Raw genomic sequence first — 18,401 nt, forward strand, 5'->3', positions numbered from 1 at the left:
GCACAGGTGTAAATATATATATATTTACACCACACACACTGGAATGTTTCTCGGCAGTGAGAAGGAAGGAAATCCTGCCATTACCAACAACACAGATGGACCCTGAGGGCCTCCTCCTCAGTGTGATAACCCAGACAGAGAAAGACAAATATTGCACTTATCACCTGTATGAGGAACCTAATAACAGAACGGAACAACACAGGCCAAAGTCCTCAACGCAGAGAGTGCGAAAGTGGTTGCAGGGGTGGGTGGGGGAGTGAGCGCAGGTTGGCGGAAGGCCATGAACCTTCAGTGGTAGGATGAGCCGGGCCGTGGATCTCGGTCTCGCTGAAACATGGCGACCGCGGTCAGAAACACTAAGGCGTGATAAAATTTGCTGAGAGACGCGATCTTAACCGTCCTCACCACCAACAAGGGAAACGTGTCGGAAGCTGACCAACGAGACAGTGGGGACAATGCATATGCGAGTTAGGTCACCGCGATGCACACGGGTGTGTCTTACAATTCCATGTCAATTATACCTGAACAAAGCTAAAGTTAAAAAAAAAAGAAACCAGAGTCACAGCAAATATTTTATACATGTTTAATTTCAGTTTTCAGTATTTTTGATACAAAATGACAAAACATCTCAACAGTCACAGAACTTCCTGTGCTCTTCTGCTCCTGTCGTGAACCTTTCTCAGTTTGCAGATGTGGAGGTGAGCATGGTAACGAACGAAGAAAACGGTCTCCAGGTAAGTGAACTGCAAAGACAAGAAAATCATTAGAAAGGTCTGTGGCAGAGCCGGTGGCTCAGACTCCACGCAGAGGGGACAAGAGTGCACTTACCACCAGGGTCCCGGGTGACCTCACCCCGAGGGCACATCGGGGAAACGGCGCGGTCATCTGCAAACCCAAACAGTGAAACATTAGTGGGGTACCCGCGCTTTGGCGTTCCAGTGTCTGACATCACTCGTGGGGCCGGGGAGGGATGTGAACAGCCGAATTGCCGGGACAGCAGATGGCGGGCTCACGCTCACTCAGAGCTGGTCTGGGCACACTTACTGTGACCCCACACACACCACTGCCCCCATGCAGCCTCCCCACTGCCTCCAAGCAGCTTCTGTGCTGCACCCCTCCTTCCCAGGACCCCAGCCTGGGCCACAAGCTCAGACCTAGAGACGCTCCTGCACCAGTCATGGCTGCCCCCTCTGTTAACATAAAAGGCACCCACACTTGGGACAGCTGCACCCCTGCATCCCCGTATCCCTCTTTCTTCTCCCTAACAACATAAGTTAAAACAGCAGCCAGAACCCGTGAGACATGGCTCAAGCTTTAATGGCGGGAGAGGCAGAAGCGCACCAGGCAGGACCCAAATGTCGGGAAGGATTCTCCACGCTTGCCGATGCATGTGTCCCTAGGCTAGGACCCCACGCGCTGCCTGTGTGCACCGGCCTGATGCACTGGCCACCTCAGCCTCAGGGTCCCTTACTGAGCCATCATGACAGCTGTCTCTGTTCCCATATTCGTGTACGTCACAGGAGCCTTACTGTCTAGGTGTCCCTCTTCCAACTAGAAAATGAGCTCCTTTGGAAAGGACCATATGTTAGGAATCTCTGCCATCCCAGTGCCTGGCACACAGCAAGTTTAGAGCGAAGGTTTGCTAAACAGACAGGAACCCGAGAGAAAAGCACCACAAACAGCCTGCAGACCGGGTCCGCTGCCGTAGAGCTGCACAGGACTCGGCAGAGATGGGCGGTGAGGCAGGGCCGGGAGCAGAGTGGAGGACAGGGAGCAGGGGGACTGCTCCTTAGAAAGCCACTTACACCAGGACGTGAGAATGTTCTAGGAGAACCTGATTAGGGCAGACAAGCTGAAGAAGATTGGTTCTCCCCTGGAGACAGAGCCCACAAAATCAAGAAGCTGCCTCAGGCCTATTTCCAGGTTCAGGGGATTGTAATTACAGCTGTACATCTGTACCCACCTGCAGACACGAGTATACGCACATATGTACGCATAAATGCACAGACACGTACAGTGACTACATTTCTCTGTGTGCATGTGCATGTCTGTGTGCGTGTGCACATGTGCGTGCACGGAGAGAGAGAGGAAGAGAGGGAATTACTGCATATCTGGAAAGAAGCAGAACCTTATAAAACATGGACACCTACATCACATGCATCCTGAATTCAAATAATCACCCAGTCATACCAGACTGCATCCCAGACTGCATCCCAGACTTCATCCCAGACCTGCGTCCCAGACCGCATCCCAGACCGCGTCCCAGACCGCATCCCAGACCCACGCCCCAGACCTCATCCCAGACCTACGTCTCAGACTGCATCCCAGACCCACGTCCCAGACCTCATCCCAGACCTACGTCTCAGACTGCATCCCAGACCACGCATCCCAGACCACGTCCCAGACTGCGTTCCAGACCGCGTCCCAGACTGCATCCCAGACCTCATCCCATACCCGCGTCCCAGACCCACATCCCAGACCACGTCCCAGACCGCGCCCCAGACTGCATCCCAGACGGCATCCCAGACCCGCGTCCCAGACCTCATCCCAGACCTACGTCTCAAACTGCATCCCAGACCTCATCCCAGACCCGCATCCCAGACCATGTCCCAGACTGCATTCCAGACCACGTCCCAGACTGCGTCCCAGACCTCATCCCAGACCCGCGTCCCAGACCGTGTCCCAGAACGGCATTCCTGGCTTTTCTCTTAGCAGAAGGACCCACACCTCAGGTCAGGAAGCAGGGTCAGTCTCTAATCTCAACAACGGGGACTTTAGGGATCATCTGGTCTAATCCCCTGAGATGGAGGATACTATACAAGGCTCATCTTCTTGCATAGGTGAGTTCTGGAAAACTGCACAGTGACCTCTACCCCTCCTGCATGGGTACAGAGAACAAACCCACAGCACCGCTCCCCTCCCCATCAGGGTGCAAGAGGATGGGTCACCTTTTTGTCACTCGGTTCTGCCTCAAACCCCACCACCCCAGGAGGAGAAAGTGATTCCATTCAAAGGCATCAGGGACCCCTGGGGCACTCACGTCTCCATAATGTGAAGGGAGAAGCCCCACACCCACAGCTGCTGTCACCAAGGGGGACCTGGTAACATGGGAGAGAAGCTCAAGCATCTCCCATGGAGGGGAGTCATTGTCAACTGAGAACTCAAGCCATAGGGACCTCATCCCACCCAGGCTGGACACATGCTGTCGCACCTCACCATGTGGCAGCTGGATGGAGGCAAATGGAGACCAGTGGCTGGAGGTCAAGAGAAAGAGGGACAATAGCCTATGGCCAATCCCATTCATACTAAGAAACAGGCAGCCAGGAATTTGCAGAGCATTCGGACAGCAAACTCTTCACAAGAACAGTAAAGTTTGAGCACTTGCAGATGGAAGGACTAAGCAGCATCTGAAAACAGGGATGCATGTGCTGCCGTGGGAGTGGGACATCCCCCCACGGTCACAGGAGAACAGACCTCAGGGACACACGCTGTGGTGGGAGTATGACATCCTCCTGCGGTCACAGGAGAACAGACCTCGGGGACATGCGCTGCCGTGGGAGTGGGACGTCCCCCTGTGGTCACAGAAGAACAGACCTTGGGGACACTCACTGTCATGGGAGCACAGCATCCCACCATGGTCACACGAAAATAGACCTTGGGGACACATGTTGCCATGGAAGCATAGCATCCTCTGTGGTCACAGGAGAGCTGACCTCAGGGACACGCACTGTCATGGGAGCACAGCATCCCGCCACAGTCACATGAGAACAGACCTCGGGGATACATATTGCCGTGGGATCGTGACATCCCCCGGTAGTCACAGGAGAACTGACCTCAGGGACACGTGCTGCCGTGGGAGCACAGCATCCCGCCATGGCATGTAAGAACAGACTTCGGGGACATGCATGGCAGCGGACAAGTCGCCGGGTACAGGAGAGACAGTGCAGATGCAGAGCCCGCTGACAACAAAACCACAGTGCACACTGAGGGGTCCTGACCAGGCCCCTACGTGGAAGAACGGGAAGCTGCCACGTGCACACTTAGTCACACACAGGAAAAAAAAACCCACTGAGAATCTGGATCAGTCATTTCCAATGGATCATCCTGTCATGTCTGAATGAGTCTTTGACCATGACTGCAAAGAAGAAAGTATGCCCAGCCTAGAACCCCCCCAGCCAGTAACAACCACAGAGCTCAGGCAGGTGCAAAGTAACACCTTCCACCAAACCCTTGCAAACGAGATCCTGCTTTGTATCTTAAAATACCCTGACCTTTCTGGAAGTGAATCGGGACACATTTTCTGGAAAGAATCATCCAGAATTTAAAAGAACTCCTTATCTTTAAAAGCTAACATCCAGATGTGACCGTTGCACTTAGGAAGTACCCCATCTCAGACGCTCTGATCCTCCTCGGAGGGTGTCTGTCCCTTGTCCCCTGGCGTCTACACTAAATGGTACGTCTGTCAGTGGCTTTGTGTCCTTGGAGAGCCTGAAAGCCAGCATCACACTGACGCCTGGGAAGGAGCACCCGGTGCCTCAGTCTGTCGGTCGTGATGCTGGTGTGCGGGGCCCCTTCTCTCTGCACGCCCTCCACATTCCACAGTCACTGCAAGCCTGCTCACAGGCACAGCCTCCGACATCCCCTCCAAGGTGGGTTACACCTGACTGCTCCTCAGGTTTGCTGATTTCAGAGAGAACGGGCAACACTTCTTGAAGACTTTTACTGCCAATGGGGAAGGAGCGTCTAAGTTTGCATCAGATTCTCTGCCCCCCTAGGGGGAGGGGGGGCTAGGCTTGGGCACCTCATGCCTTGCTCTGGATTCGCCCCTGCACACATGCAACTTGGCTCGGGGAGGGCAGTGTCCCAGGAAGCTGCGTGGGGGCGCGCATGACAGGAAGCCAGATGCTGATGGGCCCACACTGCCTGTCACAAGGAGAGGAAGCTGCACACGCCCCGGGCCCCACGGTGGCCAGGCATGTGACAGATACACGGTCAAGAGACTCCACAGGGTCCCCAGCCTCTCCCCCAGGAAAAAAACTCCCAGAAAAGTCATTTGAACTTAAGTCTTGTGGAGTCTGTTGTTGAGTTCTTACCAATTTAGGGAATTATTTTGTCTCCGTATCTTCTTTATCCTATCAATAGACCGTTTTCCCAGGCCTCTGACTGCCTGAGATCGAGACAGCCAAGACAGGTTTCTGCCTGCCCACAATTTGAGGGTCTGTAATTAGGGGAAAATCAGTCCAAACACTAGCACGGAGATGTTAGCTGCACTCAGTACGCCTAATGACGCTGCAAACAATCATGTCCCTGCTGCCAGTCAAACAGCGGCCCGACCGTGCCGTGTCCCTGAGACCATTTCCGTCACCAGGAATCAAAGTGGCCATTTCAACTGTTCTTCCCTGAACAAACGCAAGATAAAAAATACACCGTATTTTATGCCTGGTAGCTTGATGATCTCTACACCCGAGAAAACTCATCAACTCTACACGTCAGGATCCTTCTTACGAAGCCTCTAACAGGAAGCGCAGCCACCTCTCCTCAGCACTTACGACACGGTATCCCGGCTGGTCCTACCTGTTCCCGGAGCAGAGTGAGTAGGGAGGATTCTATAAACGAGAGGCCATGATGGGGGAGGAATTCTGGAATAAGCCAGTGCGGATTTCCGCTCTAGGTCGGACACTTCCTTATCAGCTGACTTTCGGTAAACCCTTTTCCACCCGTGCCTTGCAGCCTCTCCATCTGGAAAGGTGTAGACGAACCATATGCCCTCCGGCAGCGGGATTCTGGTAATCACTCCACCTGCTCTCAGGGGCCCTGACCAGCAACCACGTGAATGAGGGATGAGGCGGGTGGACGCTGGCCCCACAGAGCCACACGGACTCACTCTTCCAGCAATCCCAAGTCTGCAGATGGACTGTGTTCAGTGTCTCGGGTATGGACCCTCAGGACCCAGAGCTGGATGTGAGCACTGTCCTCTGTGCCTTGCATTCTGGAAGGACTCTCCCAATGACTAGATAACCAACCTCATTTTTGCCTAAGACAGTTTGATTGGGTTTTGGTTCCTTTAAACTCGAGGACTCCTGAGATCAGGCTATGATCAGTACAACCCCGGTTAACGCCTACCGTGCTGGTAACACTGCTGTCAGTGCCCCTGACTCTCAAACACATGCCGATTGAGCTGAGACCCCACTCGTTCTGAGTGCACAATGAAGGGAGATCACGTGTGTGAAGATCTCCGAAAACCACGGCTTGCCATGCGGAAGTTCTTGCTCCTTAGAGGACGGACCGGAGTGCTTTGCTCAGACAAAGAAATCAGCAAACAAATACTTGTGGATGGAGAGAAGCCCACCTTCAGGCCAGCAAGGGCCTTAGGCAGTCTGAGGACCCGAGAACACATGTTCTTTTGGGGCTCTGCTAACAATTCAGGGCCACGCTCTAGCAGGCCTCCTCACCTCACTTCAAAACTGGCTGCTCTGGAGTCCACACTCTTCTTAGTAACAGGATGGCCTCCTCGTATTTAAAAAGCAAATAAATAAACAAATTCCCCTACTTGCGAGACCCTGCACAGAAGCTGCCCCACTATGCACACGCTTGAATAATTGTGTAATTTACTTTTTACTTGAAAGTGATGCACTGAATCTGCAGAAATAGTTTCATAGCCGTCACATATTAATATTAGTATCCGCGTCCTGGTGAATGTCTTATGTGTTGACAACTGAAATACTGAACCAAAGTTCACAAAGTGACTTCACTGCAGCCCCGGAGAAGAGGCTCCTGTGTCTCCCTCCCCCCTCCACGCACGTGCACAGGCTGTCCCGGGAGGGGGACCCATGGTGGTCTGTCCCCGGTAAGGCATCAGCGCTCATGCCCCAAGGCCGGGGTGTCATCAGTGTATCTCATCCCAAGCCGAAGCCTGGATCGCCAATCCTACATCTGTCCCTAGCTGAGCAGAAGCAGTGGGTGAGAGAAAATGGCCGAAACATAAATTCAATTCATTCCTATAATCACACCAAAGCGAACTCTAAAATAGCCAGAATCCAAAGTAAAACAAGCCATATTCCCTGCAGACATAGGGATCACTAACTCACCTTCAGGCCCAGAAGCAGCCTCCAGCAGTAGATGAGCACAGCAAGCTGGTCTCGAACCCTGTCCACAGAGGGGAAACGTTACACTCAAGACACAGAGAGAATTCTCTTTTACATAAGATTCTGGGCGAAAATCTTACTTTGTGGAGTTGTCCTGGGTGGTGATACTCTGCAGGGGAGACACGCTGGCCCGGGTACCATCACCTCAAATATCTTGGCACATGAGGGACAGAGGTTTCTGAGCTCCAACAGCGAGCTGCCACCCGCACGCACGTGTGAGGAGGCAACGTGATGCGGCGTGTTTCTCAGGTAGGAAACGTGGTTCCTAGTCACTATAAAAGAATAACGCCTGCGTGATAGTGAGCACTCATAACAGGGATGATGGGACTTGCACACGCTCAAATGACTCTTCTGAACAGCACAGGCCAAGAGCATGTGTAACGGACTGACCTTCTCAGCGACTTCCTCCCGGGCTGCGAGAATATCCGACACCCGCGAGCACCATGTTCATCTCCGCGCCAGGAGTGCCGGACCGACTTCCAAGTGTTCGCGCCAGCTTGCCACGGTATGTGTTGCATTTCAAGGTTTGGAAAGTAAATCACACACAGCAAGGCACCAAACAGTTCTTTAACGGGCAAGAAGGTGAAATCTCAAATAGTGATGTTTGGTTGAAGTGACAGCTGGAATGTGTCTCCTTTGAAGTAACAAAATACTTCCAAAAATAAGGTCTAGAATAAAGTAGCCAATTAACATAAAAATTGCGAACTCTGGTTAAATATCACACGTTACTTGATGTAGGAGTCTTCAACTTGATTGTGAGGATAAATTCACTTTAATTTCTGCCAAGGAGAATGTGAGCTTACAGCCCAATTTATGCAGAGCAAGGCAGGATGAGAAACATGGTCTCCAGGCTCTCTGGCGCTGGGGCTGCTGGTCAACCCCAGCACCCACGCTTACAGGGCATCCAAGAGCTGGTGAGATAACCAGCAAGACATTAACTGTGATGGCTTTACAGGAGAACTTCCCAACTTAATGCAAAATAGAACCACAAGAAGATACCCTGCAGTCACATTAACTGCTGAGGTTTCTTCCTTCGAAGCCCAGTTCACTTACACACTACGCATCATCCTGTGTCTGCGAGAAGAGAGCCCCAACCGTGTGAGCACTTGAACCACGCCTCTGCCTGCAAAGTGTGGTAGGATAGAGGGGCAGTGAGGACAGGGGTCAGGCATTTCCTGTAAAAGGCCCTGGAGGAGAACATTCTCTGCTCCAACTATCGCTGTAGGAGGAAAACAGCCACGGGCAACACAGAGCAATGGGTGTAGCCGTGTGCCAATAAAACTTTTTTCGCAAAACAGGCAGTACGACACAGACCATGGTTCGCTGGCCCTGAACTCAGGCCATCCGAGGGCTGGGATAGGATGAGCCTGTGGTATGCAGAGACTGAGGAGAACATGTCCCCAGCAGAGGCGGGTGCGGGGACGCTCTCCAGCAGCCCTGGTGTACGGACACCCTACGTGACAGTGAGACAAGTCACCACTGGTGCCTGGTCAAGGCAGAAGGGGACAGCATCTGTCCGTTTTCTTGGCAAGGACACACCAACATGTCCCACGTCAGGGCCACTCGTGACACCCGTGGACAGTGTGCGGGAGCACCGCAAAAGCCCTCAACGGCCGAGACCTCACACTCCCACCTGCTCCTATCCCTTCTGATGCTTCTGCCCTCTTGGAGAGCCCTGTTCCTCCCCTCACATGCTCATCCCGAACTTCCTTCAAGACCCAGGTCCAGCACCAGCCCCAGAGATCACACAGGGAGTTCTCTCGTCCTGGACCTCGGCCAGATCATGGTCTCTGCTACACAACCCAGCACATGAGCTTCTGCTATGCTCTCTGGGTCTCTTATCCATGCGTGTGCTTTTTCTCATCAGTTTACAGATGCTAAAAGGCTCTGCTGTATTCTGCAGGCAGGACAGTACCCAGTAGGCATTTAACAAACGCTTGTTAAATTTTTCACACCAAAGATTTGGTTCAAAATAAATACAGATAGCTCCTGACCACTCACAGGAAGAGGATTAGTAGCACGGGTCTTTCAACAACCCGGCAATAAATCCTGGTGTACCAGAGAGAACCAGCGTCTGGGGGCCAGCAGGACCCGGGGGCATCATGACTCAGCGTTTACTAGATGCACCAAGATGGAAAACACCCTCCCTTCCCAGGCTTCTTCCTGCGTAAAGTTGGAATAATACTGCCAGGGCCTTCCGCACAGTGTCAGGAGGTTAAATAAGATACGCATTTTAAATCATCAGGCATTTAACAAGCACCTGGTTGTTGTCCTGACCTGCACCAAGACGTGGCAGAGGGAGGCTGCGGTCACCCACCGCAGACAGGAGCTCCCAAGGACACCGAGACAGAGCTCCCGGGGGCACCGGCCTCCGGAGCCAGGAGTGTGTGTTTGGGGCACTTTTTACCCCAAAGATTGTATTCGTTTTTAAAACAGGTCTCCATCAGTGATTTCTTGTTTAATTCCAGAAACAGAGGGAACTGTCAGAAGAAAGTGGGCAGGTGTTCAGGCTCATCGGGGACGGAAGGTAAACAGTTGTCACGGGAGCAGGTCATGGGACAGCAGTTCCAGAGTCAACGTCAGGAGGACGCCACAGAGCCCAGCTGGGAGCCGAGCTGAGAAACCGGGCAGCGGGCACAAGGCGGACAGGCTTGCAGGGTCTCGCCAAGCACCTGGCCCTCGTTCACAGAGCCGTGCCGTGGCCCCAAGGCCATGTCTCCTCTGAAAGCCGTACTTCCTGCTCTGAGCCACTCCGGGAACCAATCTCAAATTTAGAATGTGTTTCCATGTCTGTCTACACACGATGAGCTAAAGGAGAGAAACCCCCCCTTGACAAAATACACACAAACCGCTACGCGAAGCCGTCTGACCCCAGCTCTCAACTCCTCGTGACTCCAACCCCGAGTCACCTGTCCAGGCCCCATGCTTTCAGTCCCACCTGCATTTAGACCCCGAAGGAAATCACAGCCAAGTGCTTTACAGTTGAGATTTCTGAGGGTTTAGTCAAGTATAACTGGGGGCTGTTAAAACAAAAAGTCTCCAAGACCCCAGGAATTAATTTTGAAAGGAGAAAGAATAGTAGTTACGGCAGGGAACTGGGAAGGTATTTTTCTGAGGTCCCTCAAATCACAACCCTGAGGTGGCCGCCTGCTAGCTAGGCCCTCCCACTCACTCAGATTTTTTGTTAAAAATCTCATTAAGCTGTACTGAACATCTTAACAGAACAGGAGCTGTAGGCTACCCATAAATCAGCCGCACTACTGACTTTCCGCACGGGGTGTGTGTGTGTGTGTGTGTGTGTGTGTGTGTGTGTTTATACCCTAATAGCTGGTGATTAACCAAATAAAAGATATTCTTAAAATAATTGTCTGTTGAATATAAACACCTCTTCAGCTCATGGATACTAACCACAAGAACAACTGTAATGAAACCACAACACCCTTTCTTTAATGCAAAGCAGTACCTGGAAACTTGTTTTGAAAGACAAACTACACTGTTATTCTTCCGTTGCATGAAATCAAGCTTGCAAAGACACAAGCACCCTAGGGGCTTGTTAGTGATGAACCCAACGTCCCGTACGGTCTCCTGTAAAGATATTTTGAGAGGATAGATGGGCCTTTGCTATTGATTATTCTCTAGTTTAGATACTAACCTCTAAAATGAGTCTCACTTACCCTTGCAAAGTGCCAGGGTTATGTAAGCAAGGACCACAAGCCTCAGGACACAGGAGAAATGGCCCATTTGTATGCAAGGCAGGTTGAAATGAACGGGGAGGAGGGATCTTGGGTTCTTTACAATGCAAATTCCTAGCGGAATAAAACAAACCTTTGAGTTCAATTGGGGTCATGAACCCTGCTTCTTGCTAACATGGGCTGTGATTGTCCCACTCTACTCACTTCCCATGCAGGGGATTCAAGCTGGGGAACATCCAACACAGGCAGTGCATACCCTCCCTTGAATTCAGACCTCCCACTGCATCATTCAGCCTTACGAAAAACCTTAGCGCACCCGTCGCGGTCTGTCTCAGGTATTAACTCTGGATGACAACCAAATTCCCGACACTTAAATCCTCCTTCAAAAAATCTACTCTGTGCTCCTCGGGTTAAGTAAGCCATTATAGAAGCAGCCAGTCCTGCTCATTACCCAGTCAGCTCACACGAGGTCTCTGAAATTTCTAATAAAATACAAACCAGGTATATTCTCGATACAAATGTCGCCTGGGCCTTAATTAACAGAAGGTGAATCTACTCATGAAGGCCGGGAGGAATGAGTGTGAGGGACAACAGGGCTGGGCAGGCAGCGAATCAAGGGGCCAAGGCCCCTTGAGGAGGCAGCACGTCGTATAGTGAGGACAGCCGTTGGACCAAAATGAAGAAGAGGACCCCCTGATGCTCGGCTGTGCCAGTCCCACACCCCCTAAAATCTCATGTAAACCAAAGGGATGAGATTACAGGCACGTCCCCCTGAGGGTCTCTGGGGGGTCCAGGGACAGAATGGGAGCAGCCCTTGGACACTGGTGGCCTCCACTCCCTGTCTCCCCTGCTCCTTGCCAGGGTCTGATGGGGGAGGGAATGGCGGTTGTGTGGCACATGCTCTTGCCCTGCATGGAAGGAATGGGATGGACAGGTCTCCCCGGGAAGCAGGCAGGGAGCAGACCCACCGCACTGAGGGGTGGGCGTGTGGGGCCCCAGACATGATGATCTTCATGAACACACGGTCCTTCTCAAAGCGTAGCTGACTGTTCACTCACTCAAGATATACTGAGCACGACCCAAGGGGAAAGGAGAACGGTTCCCACTAACAAAGGCACACCGCGTTAAGCATTTGGTGTGATTTCAAGTCATGATTTTATGTGTTACACTTTGTCTCATGTGGCAACAGCCAGCCAACTAAATTATAATGAATCAATAAGAAAATATGGTTTTACATGCAAATATTCACATTGTTCCCTTTTCAAGAATATAATTCTTATTGAAAGTTGTTACAAATTACTATAGTATGATCATAATTATGTTAAAATTACACAATTAGTATCAGTCCTCACTATCTCAGGGCTTTGTCTACATTCATACATACTAGTTGAAATATAAATGTGAAAAAAAAAGCTAAAATAGTTCATCTTCCTCATAGAAACTATGGCAATCTAATTTGCAAATGGCCTTTTTAAATTTTTGCAATAGTTCTAAGTGGTAACTGGCATTTACATCTTGATCAAAATCTTGACCCTTAGTTTTAAAAATACTTCCTAATTTCAGAAGCAAATAAGTCTGATGTTGAGACAGATCAGGATCTGGCTTCACTAACCAATTTGGATGAAAAACAGGAAATACTTAAAAGCTTATTCTAGCTTGGAGAATATATGTCGTTTTCAACTAATTACATGAAAGCAGGCACTCACGGCTTCTCTAAAGATTGCAGGGAACACATCAGTTCCCATACACAGGGCACCTTATTACAAGAGAGACAACGCTTCTTCAAAAACCAAGCACCAGAAAATGTGTATCCCCCCCCCATTATAGCACATTTTCTCTTTTAAAATGCCTTCACTAAAAAAATCTGAGAAACACAAATTCTCTTATTTCAGAGCTCAAAATAAACCAAAAATCCTGTTCTTAAAAATCACAAACAACTTCATTTAAGACACAAAATACATTTCACATCATGCCCAAATCAGCTGCCTTCCTATCTAGGGTGGGGGTTGGGGGGGAGGTTTATAAGCTTGTCAGGTATTTCTACTGCCGACACCCAAACAGGATGCTAGAGCCAGCTAGCAGCCCACCCACATTTTTTGCCCCCACCCCAAACACCCACGAGAAAGACCACCACTAGCACCTTGATCTTAAAGGGAACACCCACAACACTGACCACACAGATGCAAGGGAGACGGGCTAGCCCTGCATCTGCGGGGACAGTATCTGGGCATGGAGACATTTTCCCTGCTGGCAGATGTTAACAAGTCTCCTGACTCCATCCACCACTAAGATGTCCAGTAAAACTCATCAGAGCTATCAACAGTAAAAGACAACATGGTAAAAACTTGCGGTATCACTATGTCGCACATCTGAAACACACATATCACTGTGTCAACTACCTCACCACCCCCTCAAAAATAAAAAGAATTGCTCATAAACCAATAAAAGGCAGCATGAAAACGCCACTTCTTTCTCTCCACCGTGCCTGTTACCCTGCAGCAAAAGGCTCTGTGAGCAGGCATGTGAGGTACTCAAGACAGCTACCTAGGGCATCCTCCCCGTAAGGCACCTCTAAGAAACTGCCCAGCACTGGACATGGTGAAGTGAGAGCCGTGCATGCCCGGGATCACCTGGTCCTGGGCCGCACAGACGCATGAAGCCTGTGGGACATAGGTGTTATGCTGCACCGCTCTCCTGAGCAACACCGATCCCTGCTCAGCAATGTTGGCCTGCTGCCCCATGACCTCCTCTAGAACCTGAGTTCTAATCCTGCCAGTCGTAGCACATCTGGAGCCCTGTCCCAGGAAATACCATTTGGGACTCAACACCACGAGAGGAACTTGGTGAGATATGACGAGAGAGATCATTGAAGCTGTGGGGTCTGAAATTCCTGTGGCAGAGGCACCTGTAAACATTAGGATGCGTGCCCTGCTCAGGAAACAAAGGAGGCACTGGATAGTTGAAGGGTTGCCTTACAAAGGAGGAGGCTGACTTTCCATGGCATTCTTTGAAGATATCACCTTCTCAGTGGGAGTCACAGGAAGCAGCTTCGCTCCAACAAAACCGAGGTCATCAACCATCCCCTCGTGAACTCAAGCAAACACTCCCTGTTAGGCAATCAGCAGAAAGGATCCCTCCCTGCACGCGATGTCAGCAATTTTCTACCAATGTGCTATGAACTCTTCACAGATCTGCCAATAAGATGGTTTTCAACTTATTTTGAAATAATTACAGAAGCACATGAAGTTACAGAGGAAGTACAGAATGGCCCTGTCTGTGCGTCCCCAGTGTGGACACCTTTGCCGACACCCAGGAGACTGGCTTGGGCATACTGTGTGTGGACAGCGGGACCGCCATGTTTTCACGCACATATTTCCGTAAGCAGCACTGCAGTCAAGAGGCAGAACTGCTCCCTGCGCTGTTGCTCCTCTACGCTGGGGAATTTTGATCACTATGTGATATTTATGTTTTCACGCAGTTGGGAGGATATAAAACATGACAACATTTTGACAGTGTGACAATTCGTATACGCTATCACGCCAAGTGGATCTTACAAAGTAAGGGTAGAGAACAGTGTAGAATAGGGTTCAATATGCTGGTATGATGTCTGCCTGGCACCAAAGAAAACTTCTGCATTTGCCAGAACATGGTTATAAATCTGTTTGATAGTAAAATTAGGTGTATAATTAGTTCTACTCCATGACAGACCCAGAGGGTCAGGAGCATGGCTGTGGACAGAGTCCGATTCTTTCGCGTGTGAGTCTCAAACTCACAGGTGTCTCAAGGCAAAAAGGCTGAACGCACGCATCCAGATTCCAGAATACCGCTTAAGTGCCCTCCAGTTCGACATCAGCTAGCCCTAGATGGCACGTCACACACCAAGTCCGTACCAGAATCGCATGGGTGCTCGAACATCCAGAGCCTACCTACCTTATGCTGCAAGGAACCATAATCTCAAAACACAACTCAAAGTAATAATGGGACATTGCTTTACCCAGTTTATGAGGATAGGAGACACATTAAAATGGGCAGATGCCGGTGACGCGGCTGTGAAGGACTCGTGCGTGTTTGCCGGGGTCGACATAAATTTGCGGCTCCCTGAGGGGAGCGCAGTTTGGAAATATGCATCAAGAGTTGCGCACACACAGATACTTTCAGCCAGTATTTCCATTTCTAGGGACCGGCCTAGGGAAGTTACAAATGATGGTTTTAGTATTATAGAAGCCAAGAAATTAAAAACAACTTAGATGTCAGTCCCGTTCTCATGTGCATTGCGCACTTACCTCCTGCCAGGCACCACCATGGGGATAAAACATGGGTATAAAAGATTCAAAATATATTCCTGGTATTAAAAAAATTTATAATCGGGAGGGGCACCAAGTAAAAAAGATAATTTCAGTAAAACATGAAGACAAAAACACAACTGAGAAAAGCTTCCGTGGTCTATGCATCCTCCCTGACAGAGCGCTGTGTCCTCATTCACTCAGTGGATGCCACTTGGAGCCCAGCCATCATGCTGGCAAAGCCAGGCCGTGCTCCCTGGAGGAGCCAAGGGGCTGTGGTCAACGGCCCCGGGAGAGGATGGGCTGCCGGCCTCATGAGTGAGTATCCGGGCCATCCCATCCCAACGAAGTTCGAGTGGATCACAATGCTGTCACACGCCAGGGCAAAGAACCACCCCACTGAGCCCACTTCTCCCTCAGCCCCTGGAAATGATCAATGGTAGCTGTTGTTTCAAGGCACTACGTTGTGAAGTAGTTTGTTACACAGCCATCCATCAGCACAGGAGATGAATCTGTTAGAAAGTGATGTGGCCAAAGAAACACTCCATCCACCTGCAGACATGTAAGAGTGGTCCCGCTAGCAGCCCAATGACTGTGACGTCTGTAACAGGACTCAAATCCTGGGGCTCAGCGACAGTGTGACTGATGAAGCTTTTACGCTCTTTTCCAGGCACCTATCAAAACCAGCAGCCACAAACACCCCCAAAGGGGAGGCCACGGCGAGGATGAACTAGGACGAGCAGACGATGAGGGCATGTCTCGGGTACACAGCTCCCACATGTACACAACTACCGTGTGCTCCCACAGCCATGGTCACATGTAGGGTGAGCAAGACCCCGAGACCCACCCACCCCAGCCTGGCAGGTGCACCCACGGCAGGTGAGAGCCCACTTGGGAGTGAGGCAGGACCTCCAGAGAGTATTCAAGGCTCCCTGCCATGTGGGATGAAGCAGGAGCGGGAGAACTGGCTCAGGCCTGGGTCTGCCCACCCCATGGCCACGTTCCTGGCCAGCACATGCCCCGTCACCTATCATGAGCTCCTTGAGGCTGCTGCTGCCTCTCAACCTCTCTGCATCTCCCTATAACATTCATGACCCCTCATTTTAGTTTGGATTGTCCCCTTTTTTGGTCCCTTTTAAAAATGGTAATGGACTTAGGAATCAGGAGACATTACCAGGTGCAACCGGACTCAGGCTTTAAACCCCACATCACAGGCCCCCCACCATGGGACACATAGCCCCCCTCCATGGGATATACAGCATCTCCCCCATGGGACACATGCCCCCCCACAGGACACACTGTCCCTTCCCATGGGACACATAGCCCCCACCCCATGGGACACATGGTCTCCCCTATTGTGGTATGCCCAGGTCCTCCTTCTGAGGCACATGCCCCTCCACCCTGGGACGTACGGGCTCCCTACTGTGGGGCACCCAGACCCCCTCATAGGGCACACAGCCGCCCCCCCACAGGCATACAAGCCCCTCCCCCACAGGGCACATAGGGGTCCCCCTTCTCCAGGTTTACAAGCCCATCCCCCACAGGGCACCTGACCCTCCGCGGAGCTGACACTACTGACTACACCCCTCCCCTGCCTGGAAAGGGAAAGCAGGCCCCCTGTTACTGACTTTGCTGACCTTCCAGGTACTGTTCCTAAGGAGCTGTTGAATATTGTGCCTATTAAAATCTGGTCTTCTTTTAAAGGTTGGCTCTTTTTAATGCAAACCATTCATTTCTTGCAGACAATTTTCTCAGCATGGGTTTAGTTAAACATGCTCACTGTGACTATCTCACTGAGACCTCGTTCTCCTTAATTATAGAGTGAGGTCATAAGACCATAAGGAAGTACTGAGAATATTCTTTGAAAATCAGCTAGAAAATTTGTATTTGTGTCGCACTGTTTTTAAATGTGGCAACAAAGAGCTCTGGGGTCTGAGCACCGAGGAACAAACCTGTCCTCACGCTTCGTTAACTGTGCAGCCTTAGCGGTGACTCTGCTCAGCACCTGAGACCCTTCATCTGTAAAATGGGGTGATGGCAGGAGCTGAGACAGGTGCACAGAAGCCGAGGAAATCTACGTGCGGGCTCAGCATAGTCCCCAGAGTGAAGGATACGAATATTGTTGACCACACAGGGAAATGAGCACCTTTCAGAGCGGAGTCAATTCACCGGGTTCTTCCTGTCCTGTTTGAAGCTCAAACACGTTCTTACACTGATCGCTTTCCCTGCCAAGCCTGCTGTCGAGCCTAAGAGCATCAGCAGTCACTGTCCAGCCTTCAAATCTGCTTCTGTGAAGTTCTGAATCACAGATTTCTTCCTTGCTTCTCAGTCTTGACACAGTGACAGAAATTTTGGGGGGAGATTTACATTTGCATTCACTCTAGAGGAATACAGAAAAAGACGCCTTGCTTGCTTCCTGCCAAGCTCATGAACCCTGGTAACTTGAAGAGCTTCCACATTGTTCTGAAAGCTAAAACAGCACAGTGATGCTTACATCAATTCTAAGATATTACTTGTTTTACCCTTATAGAAAGTTCAGCTTTTTCCCCTTTTTTGTCTCTAGAACTTAGAGATTTCAATATACTTAACATTATGTCAGAGCACCTCATACACAAAAGCACTTTGATAAATAATGGTGTGTCAAAAAAGCATTTTTATAGCTGAAATATCTGAAAAACTGTAATTATTATTTAAATATTTGTTGCCAAAGATTGGGCTAAAAATGATAAACATTAAAAAGAAACCCATGGAAATAACATGAAATTATGTTTTTGTTCAAAAATCGCTCAGCAGGCTTCTGGCTGGAACAGTATCAAATGATCAGGCTTCTGGATACAGACAGTAGAGAAAAGCCGCATCCGGCATTATCCCTTTTTTGATCATCATAAAATGAGAAAAGAATCATAAAATCCATTGCTCCCTTGAAAAAAAAATCAGAGATGTAAAAACTGAAGTTGGGACTGAAAACAGCAGCATCCCAGAACCCAGGTGTTGGCCAGGACAAGCAAGCATCAGAAGAGAAACATGCTGAAGCCCCATCTCGACACAGAAGATTGAAGATAAACACACTGACATCAGAGGGAGGAAATGAGATCAGAAGAGCCAGAAGAGTGATAACAAGTAGGATGGAAAAGCATCCGTGACCTGGGTAAGCGGCCTGGCTGAGGAGGAAACATGACAGACATCCTCGCACGAACACAGGAGACAGAATAACCCTGGGGAGAATGCACAAGGTGCCTTGGACAAGAAGCAGGCACTAAAAACCATGTGGGACAGGTCTA

General features: G+C 50.3%; 1 long non-coding RNA gene across 1 annotated transcript in view; it reads right to left on the reverse strand.

The window, feature by feature from the left end:
• Positions 1–569: 569 nt before the first annotated feature.
• The window catches only part of LOC123801247 (uncharacterized), a 245,616-nt gene continuing 227,784 nt past the window's right edge, over positions 570–18,401 (reverse strand). The window contains exons 4-5 of the long non-coding RNA XR_006782176.2: positions 829–885; positions 570–743 (exon numbers count right to left, since the gene is read on the reverse strand). This is a non-coding gene — a long non-coding RNA (uncharacterized LOC123801247). The remainder of the gene's footprint in view (positions 744–828; positions 886–18,401) is intronic.

Source organism: Ursus americanus, chromosome 27, assembly GCF_024610735.1.
Source record: "Ursus americanus isolate L20-20 chromosome 27, mUrsAme1.1.p, whole genome shotgun sequence".
Lineage (NCBI taxonomy): Eukaryota > Metazoa > Chordata > Mammalia > Carnivora > Ursidae > Ursus > Ursus americanus.